Raw genomic sequence first — 22,304 nt, 5'->3', positions numbered from 1 at the left:
TTTTCCTATTTAAACCATGCATTAAAAAAAAAAGATTTTCACAGGTAAGAATAAAAGCATTCTCATTAATTTTAATGAGTATTTAATATATCATAGAGTTTCAGGGAGGTTTTTTTTTTTTAAAAACGAAGACTCTTAATAATTCCTAAATGTCAGCCTAAGTACTTTTTCTGCTTTACCGAGTTTCTTAGAACTGTTTTAGAGAGCGAAAGAAGTGAAACATCTTTTTTATTCCTTCATTTCCTAAAAATAGGATGACCAACTGATCAATTAAAAAAGAAATCAAAAAGGAAAATAATCTATGAATAGTCAAGCAGAAATAAACCCACTAAAAACAAATTAAAGAAAATATCAAAAAAATCTTTTAGCAAATTTTGCACTAAAAAGGAAAATCAAAAAACAACAATAAGAAAGAAAAGAAAAAAAGAATAAAGGAGTCTGAGCCAGTAAGAAATTATTCCCTCTGTTAATATAGCACCAGTGATCTTACTACTTGGCTTTCTCCTTGCTCCTGAGACTTTGTTTTTAAAGGCAGTAGAAGTAGCTTCAAGGTATATGGCAGTCAAGTCTTAGCCGGGATCATAAACTCATTCCAAAGAGCCACTACGTGTGGTGGTGGCCATAATTGACGGTTACTTCTTGAAGTTCACCTAGGTGCCTTTTCCTATCACGTCGACATCTTCCTTAAAAATATTTCTACGAAGAAAACTTGCAAAATACAGAAAAATAGAAAAGTATAAAGAAGTCTTCATATATCCATCCTCCAGATTTAATGATTTATTAACATTTATTAGTATTTTACTATATTCATTCCATGTTTTAGATTTATACAATCTTATTACTCCTCAGTTTTTTAATTTTTATTTTTCATTGGGGTATAATTTACATACAATAAAATTCTTCAACGTTAGATGAACAATTTTATGAGATTTGACAAATATGTGTAGTCGTGTAAAAACCACCAGAATCATAATATAGAAGAGTCCATCATCTTAAAATTTTCTTATGGCTATTTGCAGTCAATGCCTTTCCTCCATCAAAGCGCCAGTGAACCACTGAGCTCCTTTCTTTCTCTACAGTTTTGTCTTTTCTAGAATTTCATATAAATAGAATCATAAGGTAGGTGGTATTTTTTTTCTGGCTTCTTTCACTTAGCATAATGCTTCTGAGATTTATCCATGTTTTTGAACATATGAGTATTTTTTTCCTTTTTATTCCTGATTAGTGTTCCATTGTATGGATATACTAAAGTTTTCCATCCTATAGCTGGTGAACATTTTGGTTATTTCCAGTTTTTTAGCTATTATGCGTAAAGCTTTTATGAACATTTGGGTACGTGTCTTTGTGTAGACTTTTTTTCATTTCTCTTAGCTAACAATCTAGAAATGGGATTTGGGACCATATGGTAAGTGTGTATTTAATTTTTAAAAACTACGAAACTATTCCAAGGTGGTTGTACCATTTTGCATTTCCATCAACCATAAAAGAGAGTTGTCATTGTTCCACATCCTCACCAGTACTTGATTGTGTCAGTCTTTTTAATTTTAGCCATTCTGATGAGTGTGTAGTGGTATCTTAATTTGCATTACTCTAATTATATTGAACATCTTTTTACCAGCTTATTTGTCATTTGTATACTATGTTTTGTGAGGCGTCTGTCTAAATCTTTGCTCATTTAAAAAAATTGAGTTGTTTGTCCTCTTATTATTGAGTTTTAAGGGTTCTTTATATAATTCTGGAGATATGTCCTTTGTTGTATATGTATTTTGCAAATGTTTTCTCTTAGTCTATGGCTTGTGTTTTCATTTTCTTAATTGTGAATTTTGAAGAGTAGACGTTTTTAATTATGAATTCAGAATTATCAATTTGTTTTTATAGTTGATGCTTTCTTTTAGTAAAGAAATTTTGGCTAAGCCAAAATCAGCAAAATTGTCCCCCTGTGTGTTCTTTAAGAAGTTTTGCAATTTTCCATTTCAAGTTAACTTTTGTATATAATACTAGCTGAAGATCCAAGATCTTTTTTTATTTGAATATGATTACCAAATTATTCTAGCACTGTTCGTTGAAAAAACTATCATTTCCTCATAAAATTATTTTGGTATCTTTGTCAAAATTAATTCACTACCCACACATGGGACTATTCTGTTTCATTGATCTCCATGACTGTCCTTTATGCCAATACTACATCTGTTGTGATTATTGTAGTTCTGTAGCCAGTCTTGAAATAATGTAGTGTAAGTCAAGTGTAGTGTAAGTCAAAATCACTTGGCTACTCTAGGTCCTTTGCATTTCCATATAAATTTTCAGAATCAGCTTGTCAATTTCTACAAAAATTCTGCTGGGATTTTGATTGGTATTGTGCTGGTCAATTTGGATAGATTTGACATTATGACATCGAGTCTTGTGAGTCATGAACAAGATGTTTCTCTGCACTTATTTAGGGCTTCCTTAATCTTCTCAGCAATGTTTCATAGTGTACAGTGGACAGATATAGCACATATTTTGCTAAATTTATACTCAAATATTTCATAATTTTTGACGCATTGTAAATAGTACTATTTTTAAATTTTAATTTCCAATTTATCTTTGCTAGTATATAGAAATACAATATTTGTACAGTCATGTACCATGTAACAACATTTTGGTCTGCACATATGATGGTGGTCCCATAAGATTAGTGCCTTATAGCCTAGGTTTGTACTAGGCTATACCATCTAGGTTTGTGTAAGTACACTCTATGATATTAGTGCAAAAACAAAATTGCCTAACGATGCATTTCCCAGAATGCATCCCCATTGTTCAGCAACGCATGACTGTATATTGTATTTTGTGACATTGCTAAATGCCCTTATTAGTTACAGTAGCAGATTACTCTGGACTTTTTATGTAGACAATCATTTAATCTGTGAATAAAAATTTCATGTCTTTAATAGATGTAGACTTTTCAAGTTAATTACTTTTTCTTGAGAAAGGCTTGATAATTTGTTGTTTCCAAGAAATGATCCATTTAATCTATTTTGATACATTTATTGGCATAAAATAGTTCATAACATTTCCTAATTATCCTTTTAATGGCTGTAGGGTCTGAAGTGATGTTTCCCTTCTCTATTGGTAATTTGTTTCCTCTCTCTTTTCTTGATCAGTTCAGCTAGAAATTTAGCAATTTTATTGATCTTTGAAAACCACCAGGTTTGGCTTCATTGATGTTTCTCTATTTTTTTGTATTCTATTTCATTGATTTGTGCTCTTATCCTTATTATTTGCTTCCTCCTACTTACTCTAGGTTTGATTTCTCACCTTTTCTAGTTTTTTTTTATGATGAAAATTTAGATCATTGATTTGAGATCTCTGTGTCCCTCTAATATATGCATTTAATACTTTCTCTCTAAATATCGCTTTTACTACATATCTCAGCAAATTCTCATTTAGCTAAAATTTTTATGATTTGTTTTCTTGTTTCTGACCTATAGATTTTTTTACAATAGAGTTGTTTAACTTTCAGATATTTGAAGCTTTCCTAAAAGTTTTATTTTTGTTAAATTTAAGTCTCTTGTGGTCAGAAGAGAATTAGACTCCGTAAAGTTTAAATCTTTTGAGATCTGCTGAGACTTGTTTTAAGGCCCAGCATATGATCCATCTTGGAGAATGCTTTATGTGCACTTCAAAAGAATATGTATTATGCAGCTGTTCGGTGTAGTTTTCTAAAAGTGTCAATAGGGGCTGGCCCCATGGCCGAGTGGTCAAGTTTGCGTGCTCCGCTTCGACGGCCGGGGATTTCGCCGGTTCAGATCCTGGGCACGGACATGACACTGCTCATCAGGCCACAGTGAGGTGGTGTCCCACATGCCACAACTAGAAGGACCCACAACTAAAAAAAATACATACAACTATGTACTAGGGGGGTTTGGGGGAGAAAAAGCAGGAAAAAAAAGTATCAATGAGGTGAAGATAGTCATTAGTGTCATTCCAATCTTTTATCAAAAATACTGATATTTTTGTCTAGTTTCTAAATAAATTATTGAAAGGTGTTTTAAAGTTTTAATGGTGATTGTGGATTTGTCTATTTTTCCCCTTAGTTCTGTTACTTCTTTATATATTTTGAAGTTCTCTTATTAGGCACATAGATATTTATAATTGTTAATTCTTCCTGATATATTGAACCTTTTCTCATTGTCGATAGCAGTACACCTTGTTTTGGTGTCTATTTTGTCTGATTTAATATAGCTACTGTGGCTTTTTTATGCTTTCTTTATGCATTGTATATCTTTTCCCAGGTTTTCACTTTTAATGAGTTTGTGTTTTTGTATTTCAGGTGCCTATTGTATAGAGAACTTGTAGCTCGATTTTGCCCTTTTATCTGGTTTGGCAATCTCTGCTTTTTGATTGGAGTATCTGGTCTATTTACATTTAACGTAATTATTGATGTAATGGCGTTAGGTCTGCCATTTTTGCTATTTGTTTTATATTGATCTTACTTGTATTTTGTTTTCTGTTCTTTCTTTTCTTTTTCCTTTTGGGGTAATCAGTTATTTTTTAGTATTCCATTTTAATTTTTTGGTTGGCTTTTTGCTATGTCTTTCTGTGTTACTTTTTTGTTACTTTTTTAGTGGTTGCTCTACGGTTTACCATATGGACGTTAAAATTAGCCCCAATCAATTCAGAATTAATATTTGAATTACTTCAGATAAAATACAGCAATCTTGAAGCAGTTTATTTTTACTTGCCAATGTGTAGTGCTATTTTTATCATATATAGCATGTATGTCATAAATCTATATATATGTTTATAAAAATAAAAATAAAAAACATACTTTTTTATATTTACCACATATTTACTTCTGGGGCTCTTCATCTTGTTGACCTGAGTAGTTGCTATTAGTATCATTCCTCTTCAGACTTCTCCTAGTTACTCTTTTCTTTTCTCTTAGGGATAAATCCACTCCATTTTTGTTTATTTGAAAATGTCTTTATTTTCTTTCAGTTTGAAGAACAGCTTTCCTGGATATAGAATTCTTCATTGGCATTTTTTTTCCTTCTGCACTTTGAACTTTTCATTTCAATTTCTTTTGGCTCCCATAGTTTCTGATAGGAAATTGGTCACTAATTTTAATGTGGCTTTCCTGTATGTAATACATATTTCTTTGGCTGCTTTAAAGAATTTCTCTTTATCTTTGACTTTTTAGCAGTTTGAATATAAATGTCTAGGAGTGATTTTAACTTTCAATCTCTGATTTCAATCTCTGATTGAGATTCATTGAGGTTTTGGATCAACAAATTTGTACAGTTTTCAGGCATTATTTAAAAATTTTTTCTTCCCCTTTCTCTCTCCTCTGGCATTCCTATTACACCTATATGGACTATTTGATATTGTTCCCAGAGTTTTCTGAAGTATTATTCAATATTTTTGTCTCTGTCTCTTTTCATCTAGAGCAATTTCTATGGCTTTATCTTCAAATACACTTATCTATTTTTTCATTTCCTGTCTGCTTTTAAGCCCATTTAGCCATTTTTAATTTCAGTTATTTACAGCTGTATAATATCCTTTTGAAAAAAAAATTTCTACTTTTGTGTTGAGATTTTCTGTCAATTATTGATAGCAAATTTTCTTTTAATTCTTCCAACATATTTTCTGTTGATTCTTTGAACATATTTATAATAGCTTCTTTGATGTCTTTACCTACTAAATTCAACATCCAGCCCTAAATTAGAGTCAGATAGATTAACTGCCTCTTTTCCTGAATATAGGTCACAGTTTTCTTTCTTTGCCTGTCTAGTAACTTTTGGTTGAGAACTAACCATTATAGATGATAAGATATAGTGAACTCTGGGTTCTGTCATATTCTCTTGTATATTATTGGGTTTTTGTTCTAGTAGGTGATTAACTTGCCTTTATCTCTTCCACAAACAGCTGCTATTTGTTTTTATGGCTCCCAAATGTAGCTGTTTTACCTGTCCCTTGTAGCTAGCCCTATTGCTGCAAAATTTGGCAGCCATCGAAGGATTTTGGCAGAGGTGCAGCTCACTCTCTCTGTGGTGTCCTTACTTCTTTAATTTCTCCTATCCATGCCCCCCCACCAATTTCAACCTGCTTCAGGATTTATACTCTCATTCTTCTGGCCTATGCAGATTCAGCTTTCTTCAGCTGAGCCACTTGTGGTTGGGAAATGTCCTCAGTTAAGAAACGTAGCAAATTCAGAGTTTTGGTTCTGTAACTTTCAAAAATAATTTTTTCTCTAGTCTCTGACTACTTTTTCTACCATGACCTTATTCATAATTTAGTTACCAATCAGGAATTTGTACAGTTTTTGCTCTGAATTTTGGCCTTATTCCTTCTGATGATCTATTGCTGCTAAGCTTTCCCATTTAAGCTTCCAGTTACTTTGCAAGATTGAACTGAGTCTCTGGCACCTTTAGCTAATAAGGCTATTGATTTCCCCAGTGTGGTTCAGCAGCCATAGTCATCAAGGTTGGGCAGAGCCATGGGTCAAATAGGCAAGAACTCTAAATTCTCAACCTTTCCAGTGGCAGTTTTTAAAAATTATATCTTCCTCCTGCTTTTACTTGTGTTTAGATGCTTTCTAAGATATAAGAATCATCCTAATTTAAACTTTACCTAGTATTTTATAGTTGTTGTCTGTGAGGGTCTCATAATCATTTCATTTCTCCACCATTACAGGAAGCTGACCTACATCTTTTAAAAAATATTTTGAAATAAGTTATGGACATTATACCATTTCACATCTAAATGTTTCAAGTGCAGCCTGAAAGTATAAGGAAATTTCTTACTGTATCCACCACATTATCATATTTGGCAAAATTAATAGTCCTTATTATCTTTTAATATCTGGTTCATATTCAAGTTTACCCAATTGTCCTCAGAATATCTTTCACAGTTGATTTTTTGAACCAAAATTCAAAAAGGTCCACAGACTCTAGTCATTATATTGTCTAAGTATCTTTTATTTGGAATTTTCTTCTCCCTACTCCTTTTTCAAATGACATTGAGTTATTGAACAAAAAGGTTAGTTATTCTGTGGAATGTTCCATATTCTGAATTTGTCTGGTGTTGTTTAACTTGCCCTTTTATCTCGTGTATTTCCTATAAAATTGAAGTTAGAACTAGAGACTTGATTAGAATCAAGCTAAACCTTCTTGGCAAATATACCTTAGGTAATGCTGTGTAGTACGTGATTCACACTATTAAGACATATGGAGTATCTAGTTACTCTGCTATTAGATGGACTAAGGGGTTCAGGCGGTCTTCATTCTCCTTGCTTCCAGAACCTTTCTTCAGGAGATTACTTGATTAGTCAACTTGGGAATCACTATCCAACCTAGATTCAATATATTCATTTTAGAATCATATTTCTACCCTCCAACTCTTAATTCATGCCATCACCAAGACGAGAAATGGTCCTTAAATTCCTTGTAGCTCTGACTGAATCCACCAAATGAAAAAAAACATCTGAATTGAAAAGAATCATCTCAATCAGTCATCTAAGATGTATTTCTACATACTGCCAAGTATCCTTGGCTTTCTGTATATCTATCTCCTCAGTAGCTATGCTTTATAAGTCTCTGGCTTCTAAAAAAAGTCATTGTCATGCTGATAATTTTTCATTTATTTGTTTATTTGATTAATATAAACAGCTGCAGTGAAAATAATTAAGACAATTAAAAATACCCACTTAGGACTGAAGTTACTGAAATTGAGTCTGTTGACCTAGTGTTCATTATGTGTTGAATTCCTGAATCAGAGGAAACTTCTTTTTTATATTATGCAGCTCAAGTCAATTCCTATATATTAGATTATATCAATTTGATTGAATTTTCTTTTATTTATCTCAACTGGCAGTTATTTCCATGGGCAAAATAAAGACCTTTGAATTATCATTTTATTTGATTAGGACATGCTGTATTTTTTTAACATCTTTCTCTCTCTTTTCTAAATCAAGATTTAATTATGTTAATTGGGACTAGTAGACCCTACAGCCAAATTTTAAATCAAGCCAATGGTCTCATGTTTTGAAATGGCAGTGGACATTTTTGTGGGAAATCTTCCTTTATTACCATGTGCTATGGTGGAAGGAGGCAGAGCAATTACTATTGCAGAGTAATTTAATACTGTTTTATTAACATGGTCTTTCATCTTGGTAAGGAGTTCTGGGATTCATGAGGATGTCCATTTTTTGTGAAATACTATCCCATTTAAATAGATTAATTCACAATCTACAGTTATAAAAACATAAAAGAATAAAGATGAACTAAAATCTAAGTAGAGAATAAAATATGAGAATCAATTAACTTGCATTCTTTTAAAAAAATTATTATACTATTACCTCTAATAATTAGATACACTTTTCCTATTTCTTACCTGAGCTATTGTTCTTTTTTATGTCAGGTATTTGACATGTTAGACTAGAGAAGAGGAATTAAAACTTGATTAATGGTCCCAAATAATTTAGAGGTTAAATCATTCAGATAAAATGAATTGTATAAATGGATGCTTGTTTCAAGTAGTGGATGGTTCTTTGAGCAGACATTATTTGTGTTTAAATTATAGTTTACTTGCTCTGCCCAGTAAGTTTCCTGGAGAAATATCAATCTAGGCATTTTAGAGAACTTTTATGAAAGGAAATTTTTTATGTAATGCTTTCTGTGTAAAAACACCATAGAAACAAACTTTTCTCATAATACTTCTTTCTTTTAATAGCAACCAGTATTTCTCCCAAAGGGAAGTGGAAAATTAAATCACAGAGAGATGAAAGGATTATCTTTTAAAACCAGATAGTCTTTAATTCAATTAAATATCCATTTTATTCCTCATACCTGAGTACTCCTTTATTCCTCCAGATCAGAGAATTTGTGTTATTTTGTTTTCTGTGTGTATTCTGCATGTATTTGTATGTCCATATTTTCATATGCATGAAATAAATTTGTTCCGCGGCATTTAAGGCATAGAAAAAAACCACATCCATTTTTTTTTTTGATTTTGAATAAAATTTGGCTCTGGCTCCATTTAACCATAATGTTTTCAATCCCCAGAATCATATTCTTCTCCCCAGCCTCTGAATTCCCCACATTAAAGGGAGGTAGATCTCAGCTTCAATTTAAGAGTCCCACTTTAACACTTTCCTGGCTACCTGCAGTGGATTGTTAGCATGTAGGGTGGAGCAGTGGCTCTTATGACTATGGCCAATTCCACTTGACCTGCCACCCGTTACCACATGGGCATTCCGGCTTTGTTTCTTTTCCTCCATGTAGGAGTCCTAGCTCGTAGTGGTAACAATGGAGATGTGTCTCAGGAAACCTTTTTTTGTTGGATCAGGGGATCCTCTCTTCCAGAGCCCTTTTGTGTTTTCCAAGACCTCCAAGCTGTGTTTTAGATTTCACATCACTTGTGGTGGATTATTTTCATGGGTACCCTGATGTTGTGATTTATAATAAGAAATACATATTTGGTCATTGTTCCCATTGCTGGCACAAAGCTCCTAAAATCCTTGGAATTTCCTGAGTGACAAAGGTGTATTTGTTATGTTAATGAAGCCACTTTTAGACCACCTCTAAGAATGGTGGCTGGTTGCTGGGAGAGCCATCCATGTGATGAGAGAGTTGAAACTTTCAGTCCCACCCCACCAAACTCTGCTTGTAGGGGAGAGAGGCTGGCTATTGAGTTCAATTGCCAAGGACCAATGATTTAGTCAATCACACCTATGTAAGGAAGCTTCCATAAAAACCCTAAGGGAAGGGTTTGGAGAGCTTCCAGGTGGTGAACATGTGGAAAGTTGGGGCAAGTGGCATACTTGAAGAGGGCATGGAAGTTCTGTGCCCATTCCCCACACCTTGCCCTATGCATCTCTTCCGTCTGGCTTTTCTTGAGTTATATCCTTTTATAATAAGCTGGTGATCTAGTGAGCAAACAGATTTCTGAGTTCTGTGAGCCACTCTAGGAAATTAATCAAAACCAAAGAGGGGGGCATGGGAACCTCTGATTTATAACCAGTCAGTCAGAAGTACAGGTAACAACCAGGGGATTTGACTGGCGTCCTGAGTTGGAGGGGGCTGTTGGACCCTCAAATTTGTAGCCAGTCAGTTGGAATCACAGGTAATAAGCTGGGCTTCTAATTGGCATCTGAAGAGGAGGATGGTCTTGTGGGACTGAGCCCTTATGTGTAGAATCTGATTCTATCTTTGGGTAGATGGTGTCAGAATTGAGTTGAATTGTAGGATACCCAGTTGGTGTCCCACAGAAGTGTGTGGTGGTATGCGAGGAAATCACCCTCCCCCTACATTGGAATTTGGCCTAGAACCCTTTTAGGTACCATGAAATATCTGCCAAGACAGTCCATCTTCTTCCCAAGCAAAGCAAGAAGGAGCACTTCTGTTTCCTTAGAGGTTGGTTGATGTCTGAAATACAGCCTTGCCATACCTGAGCAAAGCAAAGAGGTTTTTCACATTTCTAGAGATTTAAGTCCTCTCTGCCTGGTCGTGGTGTCTGCATGTTATTGTATGACCAAGGAATACATATAAGTGGCTGGAAATAGAGTCCGGTCTCTCCCCTCAGCAGCCAGTTATGAGTATTCTCCAAAGCTGCAAAATAGCCATGATCATTTTCTCAAAATCATTTCATTCCAACTCTAAATGGTATAATGCATGTTGTGGAATATTACGCTTAGAAAAATTCTTAGCAATCTGGAGGAGAGTCCCATCATATAATATAATATGTTTGCTCCAAACACGTCATATATATATTTTTTTTTAAAAAGCAAATCTGGCTTGATGTTTAGTCATCAGGTTTGTCATGAAGTTTAATCTCGGTCATTTGGGGCCCACATTTTCCTATTCCCTCAGATGATACAGGATCCACAGAATGTGCTTAGTCTAGAGCATGGTTTCTCAATCCTGACACTATAGACATTTTGGTCCAGATAATTCTTTGTCATGAGGGACTGTCCTGTGCACTGTCCGGTGTTCAGCAGCATCCTCCGCCTCTATCCACTAGATGCCAGGAACACCATTTGGGTGCTTATCTGGGAAAAGTAGAACAATTTCCCCCAATCTGAGACAACCCAAAATGTCTCCAGGCATTGCAAAATATCACATCGAGGGCTAATTGTACCTGGTTGAGAACCACTGTCTAGGACAATTAGAAAGAGGCGTAGTTTCAGTTCTAGTTTTCATGGCTGCTACTCATCTTTCTCCCTGACAATGCCCGCTCATCATTGTCTGAAGGCTTGTGCCTACACTTCCCCTCTGCTGAGTCATAAGCATCTTTAAGGCTCCCAAGCTGTAGCACTCATTGCCTAGACTCTTCAGGTACACACACAATGATTCTTCTTAGAGTTATTATAAGCTCAGAAGGGCTGTGCACACAGGGCAGAGTCTTTCTTGGGAGACCCTGTCCTCCGCTGTTTGGAGATCCAGCTGTGCTTTCCTTATCTTAGAAAATCTTGTTCTATGCTGTTATGAAATTAGTTTTGAGAACAATTCTTGTTTATCTGGGAAAAGTAGAACCACCCTCCCAGGACACAAAGCCCTGGCTTTTCTATCAATATCCATTCTGGGGAATGTCATCTACGTAACCTCTTTCTCTCACTTTTTAAAAATGGATGTTACTATTTTCTAATCCCCTCCTTATATTCTCTCCCCTTGTCTTCTCAATTCATTGTCTTTCGTTTGTGTTCCCCTTCTATTTCTTCTCCAAAGATAGCAGTTATGGGTACAGCAAATCTAGGTACATGAGAAAGAATGGGAACCTTATCTATCCCACCTCTCTGTTGATTCAGAGGAGGCAGAGATTGGGAGTTATGCCCATTTTCCTGGGAGGAAAAAAAGTTGTTTGTGTTTGAATGGGACCCCAAAACCATTTGTTATAAAGTACAAAATACAACATTTTAAAAAATGTAAATAAAATGGTCTGCTTTTCTCTTTCTTTCCTTTCTTTGAATTCATTTTGCTTCTCTTCCTCACTTGTAGCAAACATTTGCCTGAACGTTGAAGTCAAGAGCTTTGGCTTCTCTCCACGGGTGGGGAGTAGGCTGGGGAGAGCAATGCAAACCTTAGTGGAAATATTTTGCCATGTGTAGGGTGGCTACTATCATTTCTTAGAACATTAAACAAAAACCCTTTTGAATCAAAGTGAAGGCTGGGGTAAGATTGAGATTCATCCATATATTGGGATGGAAAAATTTCTGGCAGAGTTTCCAAGGCTGGAAAATCACTAGTCTTCTTTTCCTTATCCACAAAAGGTCAGAAAGCTTCTTTAGCCCTTGAATAATATGGTGACCATATTTTCAGATATTCCCCAAATCTGACTATCTTCCAGGCATTTCTGCACTAGTCCTCAAGCCCCCCAAAGAAACCCCCAGCCCTCTGAAGAGTGTCGATGAGATCACGCAAGCTTGCCTTATGACTCTTTCCTCTCCTCTCCACCGTCACTGATGGGGTCCTGCTTGCTGTAAGAGTGGACGTTTCAGGACTCATTTTCCAAGGTCATGCCCTGGTGATGAAGTCAATTCTCCAGGTTAGGTGAAAAAGATTATGGGCTCTGAGCCAAGCTCTACCTCAAAGTTGGCAAGTGGCCAGCCATTTGAAGTGGTCTTCATCGGGGGAGATGCCTCCTAGCTCATCTTCCATAGTTCTTGTGTTTTGTTCAGTTCATTTGGATCCTTCTTAGGCAGTAACCTGTCCTATCTCAGAAAAGTCATAGGTATTTCTACCCTACTGTGACATCTGCTCTGAATTATGTGCCTTCAAATATTTGAATCTGGCTTTATTGGAATCTCTAAACTTCTCACCACCCTAATCAGTACTAGAAGGTACCTGAAAGACAGTTTGATTTATATCCCCAAGTAACATTCTTATGGTTGTCTAGACTCATCTTGATTGATGCCAAACAAGGTGCCAACAACACTGTAACCTAATTTACACCCAAATTCAAAAGCCAATAGTATCCCAGATGATGTTGCTACATGTAATAGCTTTTAAAAAAGTAGACTTTATATTTTACAGCATTTTTAGGTTCATAGCAAAATTGAGTGGAAGGTATGGAGATTTCGCATATACTCCCTGCCTCACACACTCACAGCCTCCCCCATTATCAACATCCCCCACCAGTGTGGTACATTTGTTAATAATAGATGAATGTACATTCACTCTCTATTATTCAAAGTCTATAATTTACATGAGGGTATAAAAGCATGTTAAGTTAACTCACACTATACTTACATATAGAAAGAAAATATAGCTACCTAACCATTTTTAGCAAAATATTCCAGGCATATTGGAATAAAGGTATAAATGATAATATAATGACCATCACCAAAACTAAGAAATTAAAGCTCACTTTCCCCCTGGCCTGTGTACTTGGCCCCATTGCATTGCTCTCTCTGCCATCATAGGTAAACTTATTTTCAATTTTGACTTTATCATCCTACATATTTCTTTATATTTTTACTTCATATTTATAGAGTGTGAGAGGCAGTCAAGTATAGTGATTAACAGCATCAGACTCTGGAATCAAACTGCCTGGATTTGAATCCTGGGGCCCCATTTACTAGCTAAGCAGCCTATAAAAGTTAACTTCTTTCTACTTACCTCAGTTTTCCTGTCTGTAAAATGTGCATAAAAAAACCAACCTTCTAAGTTTGTGAAGAGTAACTCATTTAGTATACATAAAATCTTAGATGCATAGGAAACGCCATATTAAAAGTTCACAATTATTATTATCTTAAACCAGTAATTTCGCATGTTTTTAAATTTTATATAAATGATACACTATGTATATGTATCCTTTTGCAACTTTCATTATTTATTTAATACTATGTTTGTGACCTAGTATTCATCCATGTTGATATAAATAACTTTCTTTAATAGTATCTTATTGTGTGATTTTACCCCAATTTATTTATCTATTCTCATGTCAAAGGACATTTGGGTCATTCTCAGTTGTTTTTACAACAATAAATAATTCTTCTAGGAATATATTTGTATGTATCTCCTTATACTCAGGAGCAATATTTTCTATAAGGTTTATATACAACAGTGGAATTTCTGGGTCTTAAGTTCTGTTTGTTTATGAAATAATTGAATAAATTTCTTCACAATCCAGTCTTCCAGTTCCCACCATTCCCAAGAAACAGATTAATGTCCCTGTATAGTGGAGAAACTTAAACTTTCTCATTAAGGATAATCTAGTCCCTTTGGTTTAAATGGTCTATTATGGATGTGTCATATCTTAGGGCAGATACTAAATTTTCATATTTCACCTCTTTCCCCTGTTCTTGCTAAGGTGGCCTCTGGGTTTATGGGATGTGTAGGGCTTAATGATCTCACGTCAGTAGGGGGAAGTGGAGAGGGCAGCTCCTTTCGCTCTTCTATGGAAGCTTGCTGACCGCCCAGCCTTCTCTCGGGCCAGGCATTCACTACTGAAGATTGTGTTTCTGATTGTTTTTACTGGTCTTGCAATCGTCACACAATGAAGGCCGTTAACAGGCCTTTGCTGTTTCCCCAGCAGTTTTGATCACTCTGTAGTCCCCGCTCTCTAGTCAAGACAAATGGAGACTTTTGGGATTTTGCACAAATTGGACAGGCTGCAGGGAAGCCAAGAGCACTGCCTCCAGCCCACATAACCATCCCATCTCCTTCCAGTGTGGTAGCATTGCTTCTGTGTTAGGCTGGCTGTGGCTGCACACTTGGAGTCTCCTGGGTTCCCCTCCCCCAACACACAAGCTAGACCAGATCCGTATACCGTTACCTTGCTTGATGTTCTCTGGCTTCTTCCAACTATCTGGAAGCTTCTATTATGGCTCCTTTTGGGGTTTCATCTCAAGAGGGGGAAAATGTGAATGCTCATGTTTGACTTCTCAATTTTATCTCTTTCTCTCATTCAAGACATTCCTGTGGGTGAGAAAGGCCTTGATTTTCCATCTCTTTCCTCTTGGGAAAGGTCTTCCCCTACAGCCTATCTTCCTTCAGCTTATTGTGCATTTGCCTTGCCCTATTAACCAATTTAAGGTTAAGTGCACAAAAATGAGGTAGTTACAACATTGAACCTGCTACACAAATGCCAGAATACACCGTTAGCTATGAAGGTACTGCTGGCAACAGGAAGACAGGAAATTTAAATCTGTATTCTGATGGGAAATCAGAATATGTCATGGGTATAGTTCTTATTCTTTGTGAGACAGACAGAAACTGTATTTGGTAGAGAACTTGCTGGGGCCAGAAATCTGGTTTCATTGAGTAATTATTATGTGCAACAAGAAGAATACGTGTTGCATAGCTCAGTGTCAGAGTTTACCTGAGGCAATGGAAGCGTAGGTGTCACTGACTTAAGGGTGGTAGTAACGGAAGCCAAATACATGGCAGAGCAAAGGCACTGGTCCTGTCATGCATGTGGACAACAGAGAGGGTGTGTCATTGTGATTCCAGCACAGGCTCTGCCTCCACTCTATGTGGCTGACCAGTGCTGGTTCAGCCAGAACTCTGTTATGATCTCTGTACAAATGATTTATGTGCCTCGCAGAATATTTCACGTCTTTCCTCATAATAATAGGTTAAAATAATTGAGGGACAGAGGATAAGTCAAGGTGACTGTTTCAGATGGTCATTACCTTGCTCATAAAAGAATTCTATAAACTTGCCAATATTATCACAGGCTAGTTAGTTTAAGCAATTGCTGCATTTCAGGGGTGGCTGGGGTGAAGGGCTATATATTCCCTCTCTCTCTTACCCTTGTATGACTGCTCTCACAGAACAACGATGAATTAATTCAGGTATAGTATGTGAGAAGGACATTCAAAGTATTCCACAGCAGAAGCAATTTCACTAGAAGAGAGCAGAGAGCTTATTTAGGAAGCTCTTTGGTTTTTATGAAAATCCTTTCTTTAGATATCAGTTACGGGAAGAGGAGTTGGAATCTAATGTTCAGGATGGAAAAGTCTAGTTGCTTGCAGAAAAGGTGCAGGTTAATTAAAAATTCAACATTTTCACCCTGAGTGCAGGATAATGTTAGCTAACCAAATGGCAATTTCATAGACTGGGCTTAATGATTTGATGACGAGCCATCCTGGGGTTTTACCAGTTATGAGATGACAGAAGAAGGGAAGTAAAGTTAGTTGGGAAGGAAGAAAACAAAGACTATCTATGGAAGACATTTTAACTCATTCTCGCTCTCTAGCAAGACTGCATGAATTTCTGGAAATGGGAAGACGCTGGTAAGAGTCCAAGGTCTTATCAAGATTTTATATAAATATATAAATATGTATTATACAAGGAGATATAGCAAAGATCCATGTTCAAATAATTTTTAAAAGGCAAGAAAAGGAAGGAAGGAAAAAAATCATTGAGCGACAAAAAGAAAAATAGCGTAACAGTAGATCTAATTCCAAACATCACTCACACACGCACACACACACACACACACATGCACACATGCACGATGCACATGCACATACGGTGTTGTTTCCTGCATTAATTTGACAAGCAGTTTTGGCTGTGTGTCTTAACCTGTTAGTGTTCTATTTGCATATTTATAAAGCCAAGTTCATATTGCTGGCTGTTTATCTCACTGAGGGGCTAGGAGGGTTAATGGAATCTTACATTGGTCCTGAATATCTACCTCCCGTATCAGACCATAAAAATCTATGAAATGAAAGAGTGGGTCAGCAATGCTGCATTTTCTTTCTCGAGCACTCTCACACTTCACCCGTGACATTTAGCTCTGATGCTGCAGTTCCTCTCCTTAGCCTTAGCTCTCTTCTGATGTCTAAGAATTAAATTGGACTTTAGAATTCGGACTGAGGTTTGTTCTATTAGTGTTGACAAATTTTCACTATATTGAGACCAGAGGATGTAGTGGCAAGCCTGAGATAGTGCAGGCAAGAAAGAGAAAGAAGAATGTGCTGGAGTCTAAGACAGTAATGTATTTCTAGATCCCTGGAACACGCAGTGTGCAGAAGCAAGACGGGACCCAGGAGTAGTACTGTACACAATGATACAAGTCTCCAGTAAGAGGTCGAATCGCCATGATTAGCATCAGTAGGATTAAGAAAAATGACCAATAAGAAGAGGTAACTAGCAATTTCCCATTGTTTTGCTTTGAGTGTCCTGCTGGTCCTTTATCAGTTTTCCTTTCTTGGGTCCAGAAGGTTCTGGGCTGGTTGTTTTTACTAGACAGCTCTCCTCTCCATCTCTACTCCCCACAATGGTATTAAAGGGTTACCGTTATTAGCAGAAGACTCTTTTTTGGGGAAGAGCTACATAATTTTCAAGGAGACCTAAAATAATTTAGTTCAGCAAAATACCATTATGATCGGCCAGCTCAAAAAAGTGCTGCTGAGCTGGCAATAATTCATCTGCCTCCTTTAACAGCTACCGTTTAAATTGCATTTGAACACTGAAAACAAATATGCTTTCGTTGTAGAGCTGAAATATTCAAACACAGCTTCAAAGTCCGAGAGGAAAACACTGCATTGCAGTGCTCTGGTTTTTGCAGAGAATCTCTGTTGGCCCGTGGCTGGCAAAGGCAGCCAGTTTCCACCTCAACTCAGCAGATCCCTCAGCTCCAGAATATAATGCCTAAAGTGTCCTCAGCTCGCTTGGGGGCAAAAGAAGCTGAGGAGAGAAGGCTAGATGCACAGGTACTAATTAAGTCAGGTTTGGTGACCTTCATTTATCCATTTAAAAAATTATTGGGTGTTTATCAGGCAATACACTTTCTTCAAATAGTCAGACATGTTTTGGCGTTCCGGAGAATTTATGAAACAGATTCAAGATGCCAGATATATTTCTTGCTGTTCTCATAGGCCCTGCTTAACCACAGCAGATGGACATTCCATGTCTTGCCCATTAGCAGACTGGCAGGAGAAAGGCTCTATGAAAGCTGAGCAAAATTTAGTGAAACATTTATAAGATAATGATGTTTTTGCATACATACATTCATGCATGCATTCTCCATGCATTTATTGGATATTTCTACCATATTCTAGATGGCCGAAACGCAGATAAACAAGACCCAAATCATCAACTGCAACAGTTTCTTCTTAATCCTCACCAAACTGTGGTTCTCCCAGGTGTCTAGAAGTCCCTGCAATCTATCTTCTTCCTCTGCTCTCCAGCGTCTGGGGCTGGCTCCAATGCAGTGTTTGTGTTCTCGTCTGCCAGTGCTGTTTCATGCCACTTTTCTTTAAATTTTTGCTGCTAAATTCTATTTGCTAAGGAGTGGGACACACACAAGACATATAAACATCTCTCTTGCTGAAACTGACTTGTGACTTAGGTACTGTTATTATCCCCATTTTGCAGATGGGGACTGTAGGGGCACCAGCCAGTGTGCCCCCTTTAAGACCATATATCCTTGAGGTTCTTTGTCTGGGCTATGTGCCAGCACTCACGATGATAGCAGTCCTGGGCTTGGCCAACCCAGCTGCTGTCTCATGGGATAGTTGGCACAAAGACCCTTGAAGTCTGAGGACACACAGAAGCCCTCGCAGTGCAGAGGGGCCTCTGGTCCCTGGAATACAGGTCATACAGGGATGATCATCCTTGGCAAGCATGCGGCCTTTGTTCCTCTGCCTACTCAAGCCAGCTTCTCTCAGGGGGTGGTAGCGGGTGCACATTGCCTGTCCAGCCAGCCGCCACTGGACCTTCCCTGTAAATAACTCCTCCCTAAACCCATATGTCTCGTTTACCGTCTCTGCATCTTTTCTTTAGTCTCTTGGCAACCTAACTTGCACTTCTCACCCAGCTGGGCATGTAGCAGAACAGGGACCATGAGGTAAAGTGACTTGCCCAGGGTCATCTGCCTAGTGAGTGGCAGAGCTGAGATTCTGACTCAGGCCTGTGGATTGCCACCAGCGTCCTTAACCATTGCACCTCCTGTCCCCAGGTGGTCTAATGATGAGCTCTCTGACTTAGGGAGAGCGGAACTCGACCGCCAACTGCTGGGATCCTTAAAAATACATCAGAGGCCCATTAGAGATGGCTTATCTTACATTTTGATCTCCCTTATGAAAAAATCCCTTCAGTCTTTCCATGGCAGTGCTTTAGGCTCACAGGGGGTGCGTCTACCAAAGAACTAGTCTGCTAAAGATTAGCTTTCTCTTTCTTCAGTGAATAGTGTCATCTAATGCCCTCATTAGGTGTTATCTACTAAAGCAGTTATGATAGCTTCTTCCTAAAATATATCCAGCTGAAATTCTGCTTTAGCAATCCAGTACATTTTCCCTTTAATGGTAGAAAGAGAATCACAAAAAAATCGACTGGATGAGACTAGTGTTCTTTCACAACATACGGCTTCTAAAAATTATGCCTCGAGTTTAAACAGAGAAGCCTTGGCTATTACTCCAAACGCAGGTTTGTCTGGGAGAAAAATGTTTTGCACCTGAGAGCAGTTCGGAAGCAGCTTTGGTGAGCCTTTGTTCTTGCCTGTTTAACAGCTTGAGGTTTAGAGAAGCCTCTGTGAGTTCACCTTTTGCATTTGAGTCCAAAAACTGTATCCATTAAAGAACTCTCTTGAGCCTGCTGTGAATTTCAGTGCTCCTAGGAGGACGCTCCAGGCTCAGGTAACTGGTTTGAAATCGCATGGCCTCGGGCTCCACCAGCTTTATTTGGAGGAAGATGGGAGCTGGGGAATTAGTTCAAAAGCCACAACTTTTCCCCTTTAGTCTCTCGTTTCTGTTGTTCAGGCTTGGTTCTACACCACTTGCAATATTTTAGGAACCATTCCAGAGGATCTAGGCCGTAGCAGGTAAAATTAATATTCTATTGCCTTTTCTATTATTTTTCATGTTTGCGTCTATGTAATCCACATATATGTGGTTTGGGCCTTGGAAATTTAGAGGATGAAAAAATACTGCAGACCTTCTCTCCAGCCCCAGATGGAATTTTTGTGTGTTTTTGTTTGTGGCTTTTGGCCCGTGCGCCCGCGCTCGTGTGTGTGTGTGTGTGTGTGTGTGTGTGTGTGTTTTGAAGGGAGAGGGAAGAAGGGAGAGGGGAGAGAGAATATAGAAAGAGAGGGCGGGAGGACTTTGATCTCTGATGGCCGAATGTGCTGAGGATATATGTATTCTTTGCAGAAGGGGGTTCAGAAAGTAGGCAACAGGATGCATCCATGGAGGATGATGTTCATAGTTTCCTAACTGCTCAGAAATGACTTTTCCCTCTCAAGTTATTAAATTACAGCCTATGTGTATATCATACCCGCCCCATGAAGCAGAGCAGGACCAACTGAGCTCAGGCTAGAGAGGAGCTGCTCACACTAAAACCCTGTTATTGTCTTTCGACGTGAAAGGATGACTTGTCAGTTCCGCTAAATTGGTCAGCGGGAGCAAGAGCAGATAGACAGATGTGGCCTAGGAAGCGACTGACACTGTAGTCATGGGGCTGAAGTACGGAGCTCTACAGAGCAGGACTGGAGGGCAGGTGGCAGAAGAACCGGTTGTCTAGACTGCGGATGCAGAACATTACTCCCGAAGCACTGTCTGGGCTCCAATCCCAATTCTGTGCTGCAGGTAACAGTGTGACTTTGACTGAATTACTTCACTCCTCAGCCTCAGAATCCTCATTTATAAGACAGCAATAATAATAATGAGACCTAGTTCTTAGGTTTTTTGAGAGGATTAATGAAGTAATGAATGTAAAGTACTTGGCAGGGTGACTGGTAGAGTATGTAATCAATAAATGTTGAATAATAATTGGATTCTTAACACTCTTCAGAGACTAAATGTGGCAGAGACTGGCTAGTTTTCTTCCATCCTATTTTCCTTTGCTCCTGGGCACACAGCTGCTACATATCCCAGCCTCCATTGCATTAAGTGAGGCCATTCACTGTGCTGTGGGAAATGACTCCCAGGCAGCAGCAAGCACACTTCTTCCAGATGTGGCCCATAAAAGCCTCATGTGCAACCTCCATCTGCCCCCATCTTCTGAGTACCAAGACGCAGCAGAGGATCCCAGAGCATCAAGGGATAGTGGAGCAACAAGTGGGAACAAACCTGAGTCCCTGGATGACTGTATGGAGACGAGCACCTCTTCTTCTCTACCTCTGTCACCAATCAGACTCAAGCTGGAAATAGAGTTGACTGTGTGAAGCCACTGAGATTTCTGGATTCATGTATTCAGTGACTGGTGAGTTTCACCTTATGACACAGGACCTCATGTACATGTCAGGGCACATGATAATAGTCTTGTTTGAAAAAGGTCTTACTTTAATTTTGAAACAAAGTTGGCTATGAGCTAATAAATAAATTACCAAATGGTGAAGTGAGTAGAAGAAAAATGATGTGGTATCAGATGGAAATAATCAGAATCAGGACAAATCTAGGACTAAGAAAGAGACACTTAGCCACATTAGGAGTTTTTAAAAAAAGTCAACCCTTCAGTGAGTCACGCTGGTTCATGTTGGTGAACTAAGGGTCTCCTCCTGGAGGGTGTGAGTCAGTCTTTTACTAACATCAAAGGCAAAAGTGAAAGATATTGGCTCCGTTTTCCAATGACTTCTGGATATAATTCCTCTTATGAACTGGATCCAACAAAACAAAATTAAGCACCCTTTTCCCCAGCCTTTCACAAAACTGGAGATAGTATTTTACCTGATTAGCCTAAGACTTGGCATAATATTTTTAAATCACATGAATGGATTACCAGAAAAAAAAAAAACAAGGAAGAAATAAGTAAGAAGTTAAGTTAGCGTATAAAAGGCTTGGCTTCTAGGAGCATTGGATTAGCATGTTTCTGTCCATGGTTAAAGAAATTATTCTGCACTCTTCTTGGCCTTCAGTGCTTGATGCTCATGGTAAAATGGAATTCAGAGCACCAACACTTCTAGGCAAGAAATGGGACAGGTGAAAGACAAGGGTTTGAAAATAGAAGGAGAGAAGAAATCTAACCTCTTAGACAGAGCTTGAACATGTGAAGAGTAATAAGGCTGTTGGGGAAGGAGCAGCTCGTTATCACCCCATCTTCATAGCACTTGAGCTCCAGTTAGGGATTTGAACAAGGCACTTTGAGGCTTCTCCTCCCAGCACTCTCAGCTCACTTATGTAACTCAAGAGTTTTCAGATTCCAAAGTGCCTGATTTCTATATTGTTGCCAGCATGAGTCAAGTTCTTCACTGACTTTAATGGGCATTTTAAGCACCTTAATTTATTTCCAACCATCAAAATTGTTTTCAAACTTCTTGTTTTGTTCATAGATTACTCCTTGATTTAAATTCGCTTCAGATTGAAGGACAGAGAAGTAACATTGGTTAGCTTGAGTCTAATGCTCTCAGGGAGTGACTCTGAGCTCCAGTGATGAGGAATC

Source organism: Equus caballus, chromosome 9 (assembly GCF_041296265.1).
Source record: "Equus caballus isolate H_3958 breed thoroughbred chromosome 9, TB-T2T, whole genome shotgun sequence".
NCBI classification, from domain to species: Eukaryota; Metazoa; Chordata; class Mammalia; order Perissodactyla; family Equidae; genus Equus; species Equus caballus.
This window is presented reverse-complemented; position numbering follows the sequence as displayed.